At 44.4% G+C, this 7,882-nt stretch overlaps 1 pseudogene; it reads right to left on the bottom strand.

The window, feature by feature from the left end:
- LOC123731861 (lethal(2) giant larvae protein homolog 1-like) overlaps nucleotides 1-7,882 on the bottom strand; it is a 48,971-nt pseudogene that overhangs the window by 18,997 nt on the left and 22,092 nt on the right.

The following is a 7,882-nucleotide window of genomic DNA, read 5'->3' as shown; positions in this document are numbered from 1 at the left end:
GGTACAATTAAACGGGTGAAGATCTCCCAGGTTAGTCAGACCCCCCCCCTACCTGTGGTCGTAGGACAGGTACATTAAACAGGTGAAGGTCTCCCAGGTTAGTCAGACCCCCCCCTACCTGTGGTCGTAGGACAGGTACATTAAACAGGTGAAGATCTCCCAGGTTAGTCAGACCCCCCCCCCTACCTGTGGTCGTAGGACAGGTACATTAAACAGGTGAAGGTCTCCCAGGTTAGTCAGACCCCCCCCCTACCTGTGGTCGTAGGACAGGTACATTAAACAGGTGAAGATCTCCCAGGTTAGTCAGACCCCCCCCTACCTGTGGTCGTAGGGCAGGTACATTAAACAGGTGAAGGTCTCCCAGGTTCGTCAGACAGACCAGACTGGTCTCACTGTAGTCCTCCTGGGCCGTGGAACACACCGTCACCGTGGCAACCCTCCGCACGCGACAACCCTCATGAGCCGTCAGCTTGAACTTGGTCTTCGCACCGACCTTAGGAAGACTGAACACCTGTCAACACAATACACCTGTTAACACACCTGTCAACACAATACACCTGTTAACACACCTGTTAACACAATACACCTGTCAACACAATACACCTGTTAACACACCTGTCAACACAATACACCTGTTAACACACCTGTCAACACAATACACCTGTTAACACACCTGTCAACACAATACACCTGTTAACACACCTGTCAACACAATACACCTGTTAACACACCTGTCAACACAATACACCTGTTAACACACCTGTCAACACAATACACCTGTTAACACACCTGTCAACACAATACACCTGTTAACACAATACACCTGTCAACACAATACACCTGTCAACACAATACACCTGTCAACACAATACACCTGTTAACACAATACACCTGTTAACACACATGTCAACACAATACACCTGTTAACACACCTGTTAACACAATACACCTGTTAACACACCTGTCAACACAATACACCTGTTAACACACCTGTCAACACAATACACCTGTCAACACAATACACCTGTCAACACAATACACCTGTCAACACAATACACCTGTCAACACAATACACCTGTTAACACAATACACCTGTTAACACACCTGTCAACACAATACACCTGTTAACACAATACACCTGTTAACACACCTGTCAACACAATACACCTGTTAACACACCTGTTAACACAATACACCTGTTAACACACCTGTCAACACAATACACCTGTTAACACACCTGTCAACACAATACACCTGTTAACACACCTGTCAACACAATACACCTGTCAACACAATACACCTGTTAACACAATACACCTGTCAACACAATACACCTGTCAACACAATACACCTGTCAACACAATACACCTGTCAACACAATACACCTGTTAACACAATACACCTGTTAACACACCTGTCAACACAATACACCTGTTAACACACCTGTTAACACAATACACCTGTCAACACAATACACCTGTCAACACACCTATCAACACAATACACCTGTTAACACACCTGTCAACACAATACACCTGTTAACACACCTGTTAACACAATACACCTGTCAACACAATACACCTGTCAACACACCTGTCAACACAATACACCTGTCAACACAATACACCTGTTAACACACCTGTTAACACAATACACCTGTTAACACAATACACCTGTCAACACAATACACCTGTCAACACAATACACCTGTCAACACAATACACCTGTCAACACAATACACCTTCAATACACCTGTTAACACACCTGTTAACACAATACACCTGTCAACACAATACACCTGTCAACACAATACACCTGTCAACACAATACACCTGTCAACACAATACACCTGTTCACACAATACACCTGTTCACACAATACACCTGTTAACACAATACACCTGTTAACACAATACACCTGTTAACACAATACACCTGTTAACACAATACACCTGTTAACACAATACACCTGTTAACACAATACACCTGTCAATACAACTGTTAACACAATACACCTGTCAATACACCTGTCAACACAATACACCTGTCAACACAATACACCTGTCAATACAACTGTTAACACAATACACCTGTCAATACACCTGTCAACACAATACACCTGTCAACACAATACACCTGTCAATACACCTGTTAACACAATACACCTGTCAATACACCTGTCAACACAATACACCTGTCAATACACCTGTCAACACAATACACCTGTCAACACAATACACCCGTCAACACAATACACCCGTCAACACAATACACCCGTCAACACAATACACCCGTCAACACAATACACCTGTCAACACAACACACCTGTTAACACAATACACCTGTTAACACAACACACCTGTTAACACAACACACCTGTTAACACAACACACCTGTTAACACAATACACCTGTTAACACAATACACCTGTCAACACAATACACCTGTCAACACAATACACCTGTCGATACACCTGTCAACACAATACACCTGTCAATACACCTGTCAACACAATACACCTGTCAACACAATACACCTGTTAACACAATACACCTGTTAACACAATACACCTGTTAACACAATACACCTGTCAACACAACACACCTGTTAACACAACACACCTGTTAACACAATACACCTGTTAACACAATACACCTGTTAACACAATACACCTGTCAACACAATACACCTGTTAACACAATACACCTGTCAACACAACACACCTGTTAACACAACACACCTGTTAACACAACACACCTGTTATCACAATACACCTGTTAACACAATACACCTGTTAACACAATACACCTGTTAACACAATACACCTGTTAACACACCTGTTAACACAATACACCTGTCAATACACCTGTTAACACACCTGTTAACACAATACACCTGTCAATACACCTGTTAACACTGACGAGTTCCTTCCAAAAGGTGTGTGTGTATGTGTGTGTGTGTGTGTGTGTGTGTGTGTGTGTGTGTGTGTGTGTGTGTGTGTGTGTGTGTTATTAGTGAGTAGGTGTGTGTGTGTGTGTGTGTATGTGTGTGTGTGTGTGTGTGTGTGTGTGTGTGTGTGTATGTAGGTGTGTGTAGGTGTGTGTAGTTGTGTAGGTGTGTGTGGTGTGTGTGTGTGTGTGTGTGTGTGTGTGTGTGTGTGTGTGTGTGTGTGTGTGTGTAGGTGTGTAGGTGTGTGTGTGTGTGTGTGTGTGTGTGTGTATAAACACCTTGAGTTGTTCCTCTGAAGCGATGAGGACAGAGTGTGGGTTAGTCGTGTCCGGAGCGGCAGCCAGGTCCAGAGAGGCTTGGTAAGGTTCCGGTAGCGGTTTCCCCCGTCCGTCCAGAACGCAGACGGACACGACTGGAGCTCTGTGCATCAGCTGGATCTCTTTACCCAACACGGCCTCCACACAGCCGCTCCCCGGACCCCCCGGACCCCCCCCCGGACCTCCCGGACCCCCACGGCCGGACACGCGGCCCGACCCAACACCCGGAACCTCTAACGCGTAAGCATACACACTCCCTGAGTTCGTCCCCGCCCACAGCGTCGGGCCGTGGTGAGTACCTGCAGGAGACAGAAATGTACACGTTACCATAGATACACACACATTAAACAGAGATATACACGTTAATATAGATACACACACATTAAACAGAGATATACACGTTAATATAGATATACACACATTAAACAGAGATATACACGTTAATATAGATACACACACATTAAACAGAGATATACACGTTACCATAGATACACACATTAAACAGAGATATACACGTTAATATAGATACACACACATTAAACAGAGATATACACGTTAATATAGATACACACACATTAAACAGAGATATACACGTTACCATAGATACACACATTAAAACAGAGATATACACGTTAATATAGATATACACACATTAAACAGAGATATACACGTTAATATAGATACAAACACATTAAACAGAGATATACACACATTAAACAGAGATATACACGTTACCATAGATACACCCATTAAACAGAGATATACACGTTAATATAGATACACACACATTAAACAGAGATATACACGTTAATATAGATACACACACATTAAAACAGAGATATACACGTTAATGTAGATACACACGTTACCATAGATACACACACACGTATCAGACAGAATCATACCGTCTCTAAGGTACGTATCAGACAGAATCATACCGTCTCTAAGGTACGTATCAGACAGAATCATACCGTCTCTAAGGTACGTATCAGACAGAATCATACCGTCTCTAAGGTACGTATCAGACAGAATCATACCGTCTCTAAGGTACGTATCAGACAGAATCATACCGTCTCTGAGGTACGTATCAGACAGAATCATACCGTCTCTGAGGTACGTATCAGACAGAATCATACCGTCTCTGAGGTACGTAACAGACAGACAGAATCATACCGTCTCTAAGGTACGTATCAGACAGAATCATACCGTCTCTAAGGTACGTATCAGACAGAATCATACCGTCTCTAAGGTACGTATCAGACAGAATCATACCGTCTCTAAGGTACGTATCAGACAGACAGAATCATACCGTCTCTAAGGTACGTATCAGACAGACAGAATCATACCGTCTCTGAGGTACGTATCAGACAGAATCATACCGTCTCTGAGGTACGTATCAGACAGAATCATACCGTCTCTAAGGTACGTATCAGACAGACAGAATCATACCGTCTCTAAGGTACGTATCAGACAGAATCATACCGTCTCTAAGGTACGTATCAGACAGAATCATACCGTCTCTAAGGTACGTATCAGACAGACAGAATCATACCGTCTCTGAGGAACGTATCAGACAGAATCATACCGTCTCTAAGGTACGTATCAGACAGAATCATACCGTCTCTAAGGTACGTATCAGACAGACAGAATCATACCGTCTCTGAGGTACGTATCAGACAGAATCATACCGTCTCTGAGGTACGTATCAGACAGAATCATACCGTCTCTAAGGTACGTATCAGACAGAATCATACCGTCTCTAAGGTACGTATCAGACAGACAGAATCATACCGTCTCTAAGGTACGTATCAGACAGAATCATACCGTCTCTAAGGTACGTATCAGACAGAATCATACCGTCTCTAAGGTACGTATCAGACAGAATCATACCGTCTCTGAGGTACGTATCAGACAGAATCATACCGTCTCTGAGGTACGTATCAGACAGAATCATACCGTCTCTAAGGTACGTATCAGACAGAATCATACCGTCTCTAAGGTACGTATCAGACAGAATCATACCGTCTCTAAGGTACGTATCAGACAGACAGAATCATACCGTCTCTGAGGTACGTATCAGACAGACAGAATCATACCGTCTCTAAGGTACGTATCAGACAGACAGAATCATACCGTCTCTAAGGTACGTATCAGACAGACAGAATCATACCGTGTCTGAGGTACGTATCAGACAGAATATTACCGTCTCTAAGGTACGTATCAGACAGAATCATACCGTCTCTAAGGTACGTATCAGACAGACAGAATCATACCGTCTCTAAGGTACGTATCAGACAGAATCATACCGTCTCTAAGGTACGTATCAGACAGAATCATACCGTCTCTGAGGTACGTATCAGACAGAATCATACCGTCTCTAAGGTACGTATCAGACAGACAGAATCATACCGTCTCTAAGGTACATATCAGACAGAATCATACCGTCTCTGAGGTACGTATCAGACAGAATCATACCGTCTCTGAGGTACGTATCAGACAGAATCATACCGTCTCTGAGGTACGTATCAGACAGAATCATACCGTCTCTAAGGTACGTATCAGACAGACAGAATCATACCGTCTCTAAGGTACGTATCAGACAGACAGAATCATACCGTCTCTAAGGTACGTATCAGACAGACAGAATCATACCGTCTCTAAGGTACGTATCAGACAGAATCATACCGTCTCTAAGGTACGTATCAGACAGAATCATACCGTCTCTGAGGTACGTATCAGACAGAATCATACCGTCTCTAAGGTACTTATCAGACAGACAGAATCATACCGTCTCTGAGGTACGTATCAGACAGAATCATACCGTCTCTAAGGTACGTATCAGACAGAATCATACCGTCTCTAAGGTACGTATCAGACAGAATCATACCGTCTCTAAGGTACGTATCAGACAGAATCATACCGTCTCTAAGGTACGTATCAGACAGAATCATACCGTCTCTAAGGTACGTATCAGACAGAATCATACCGTCTCTAAGGTACGTATCAGACAGAATCATACCGTCTCTAAGGTACGTATCAGACAGAATCATACCGTCTCTAAGGTACGTATCACACAGAATCATACCGTCTCTAAGGTACGTATCAGCCAGAATCATACCGTCTCTAAGGTACGTATCAGCCAGAATCATACCGTCTCTGAGGTACGTATCAGACAGACAGAATCATACCGTCTCTAAGGTACGTATCAGACAGAATCATACCGTCTCTGAGGTACGTATCAGACAGAATCATACCGTCTCTGAGGTAAGTATCGGCGAAATAGAGACATCGCACCACTCCCGATAGAGAGTCGTCAGCTGATCTCGGCTCGATCCTCCTCTGTACCGGAGCTACTTCCTCCTGGTCAGCTAGCGCTGCATTGGCTTCCTGGATCTACACACACACACACACACACACACACACACACAGGAAGTGATGTCACACTCATTGGATGCGCTGTGAGAACCAAATCTATTTTATACGTTTTGAGTTTTTGTTTATAATTCTAGACATTCCTTCCTAATGGCATATGTATTATTTAAATATTTATTATTTAAATATTCCCCATATAATGTTGGGCTAACATGGCAATAATTTAGGAATTTACGAACGGCCCCGGCTGTTATGACAGTAAAACATTGGCAAAAAAAAAAAAGACCTTTATTTAACTAGGCAAGTCAGTTAAGAACAAATTCTTATTTACAATGACGGCCCACCAGGGAACAGTGGGGTTAACGGCCTTGTTCAGGGGGCAGAACGACAGATTTGTACCTTGTCAGCTCGGGGATTTAGTCCAACGCTCTAACCACTAGGCTACGCTGCCGCCCCGGTCAGAGCGCTGTACATCAAGCTGTCTCACTACAGAAACAGGAGATAGACTAGTGTCCTGTCCAGGGGGTGTCCTGGTACATCAAGCTGTCTCACTACAGAAACAGGAGATAGACTAGTGTCCTGTCCAGGGGGTGTACTGTACATCAAGCTGTCTCACTGTGTGTGTGTGTGTGTGTGTGTGTGTGTGTGTGTGTGTGTGTGTGTGTGTGTGTGTGTGTGTGTGTGTGTGTGTGTGTGTGTGTGTGTGTGTGTGTGTGTGTGTGTGTGTGTGTGTGTGTGTGTGTTTTTTACCTTGCTGGTCGGCGTGGGGACGGGGCGTTTCTTCCCAGACACTCTACTCTTCCGGATCCTTCTGAAGCTCTGTCTGAGAGACTTCTTCAGACTCTTCACCCTGCTGAGAGGACCCTCCATCGCTAGGGAGTCGTTAGGGTGCAGGGTACACCTGGAGATAGAGAGACAGAACAGCTCAACACACCAGAGGACCCTCCGTCGCTAGGGGAGTCGTTAGGGCGCAGGGTACACCTGGAGACAACAGAGAGACAGAACAGCTCAACACACCAGAGGACCCTCCATCGCTAGGGGAGTCGTTAGGGCGCAGGGTACACCTGGAGACAACAGAGAGACAGAACAGCTCAACACACCAGAGGACCCTCCGTCGCTAGGGGAGTCGTTAGGGCGCAGGGTACACCTGGAGACAACAGAGAGACAGAACAGCTCAACACACCAGAGGACCCTCCGTCGCTAGGGGAGTCGTTAGGGCGCAGGGGTACACCTGGAGACAACAGA

This window comes from Salmo salar, unplaced genomic scaffold (genome assembly GCF_905237065.1).
Source record: "Salmo salar unplaced genomic scaffold, Ssal_v3.1, whole genome shotgun sequence".
In the NCBI taxonomy this organism is placed as follows: Eukaryota; Metazoa; Chordata; class Actinopteri; order Salmoniformes; family Salmonidae; genus Salmo; species Salmo salar.
Note: the sequence above shows the minus strand (reverse complement) of the source record. Positions and strands in the feature narration are given on the sequence as shown.